This window comes from Cupressus sempervirens, chromosome 2 (genome assembly GCF_028749045.1).
Source record: "Cupressus sempervirens isolate cs-2001-9-10 chromosome 2, ASM2874904v1, whole genome shotgun sequence".
Taxonomy (NCBI): Eukaryota; Viridiplantae; Streptophyta; class Pinopsida; order Cupressales; family Cupressaceae; genus Cupressus; species Cupressus sempervirens.
Genome location: NC_143119.1, coordinates 539,491,964 through 539,493,288, shown reverse-complemented (window position 1 = coordinate 539,493,288; position 1,325 = coordinate 539,491,964).

Genomic DNA, 1,325 nt, shown 5'->3' with positions numbered 1-1,325 from the left:
CTTTTTTCTTTTTTTTTGTCAAGTCCCAAAGTTTTGAACTCGAATAGTACTCTAACCAAGTCAACTCTTTAGGTCCGTTCATAGAGTCACCCCACCAAGTCGACCCTTCAAGTGCGTTCATCAAGTCACCCCGCCAGGTCGGCCCACCAAGTTGAATCTCTAAGTCCGTTCATCAAGTCACCGTCCCGATCTGGCCGAGCCGTTCTGGCTGAGCCATGCTGGCCGAGCCGATTTGGGCGAGCCATTCTGGCTGACCCGATCTGGCCGAGCCGTTCAGGGCAAGCCATGCTGGCCGAGCCGATCTGGGCAAGCCATTCTGGCCGAGCCGATCTGGGCGACCCGTTCTGGCCGAGCCATGCTGGCCGAGCCGTTCTGGCTGGGCCATGCTGGCCGACCCGATCTGGCCGAGTCGATCTGGGTGAGCCATGCTGGCTGAGCCAAGCTGGCCGAGCTGATCTGGGCGAGCCATGCTGGCCGACCCGATCTGGGCGAGCCATTCTGGCCGACCCGATCTGGCCGAGCTCCAAAAATGGTGTCGTGGATGGCTATTTGGTCACATTTTTCATTGAATTGGATTTTTAAGGGAGTTGTCCGTGCTATCGAAGATTTCTAATGCAGAGTGAGCCTCGCACTAATAGCTTATATAGGAAAGGTTGTTGCCGCGAGCCTCTCCCATGCCCCTTTCATTGATTCAACATTGGTGTCTAGGCGGATCGGATTGTTGGGTTTTCAAACGGTGTATGCTGATGTTGAATCAATGAAAGGGGCATGAAGCGATCTCAGTGCTTTTCCTCGGCTCTCCTTTAGATCATGTTTTTCGATGACTCAATTTTGGAAAAGGTGAGGCAGCGGTTGCCGATCTATGGCATGTGTTTTTGGTGATTTTAAAACTTGATCTAAATGTGAGCCCTTGTCTAGCACTCCGGCGTTGCTTGGTATAATGGCAATTTGCTATGGGTGCTCGGCGCTTTAGCAATTTGTCATGGTGTACTTATCGCGGCTACATGGGAGCTTTAATATCAAAAGCTCTCGGCGAAAAATGGTGGCTGAGCCATGCTGGTCGACCCGATCTGGCTTAGCCGTTTTCGTCGACCCGATCTGGCTCTTCTTTCTCACTCCATCGGCACAAATTCGGGAGTTGTTCGACAGCGGTTGTCATTCCAATGTGTCATTGCGGTGATCTGGAGAGCGATGCTAAGGGCGGGAGCTTGCGTCTAGCATTTGGGGATGTTTGTGGAAGTGAGCAGGGGAGCTTCTCTTATCGGAACCTCTCCGTGGCCTTTGAATATAGACCCAGTGCCGACGATATCGATGGATACGAGCCT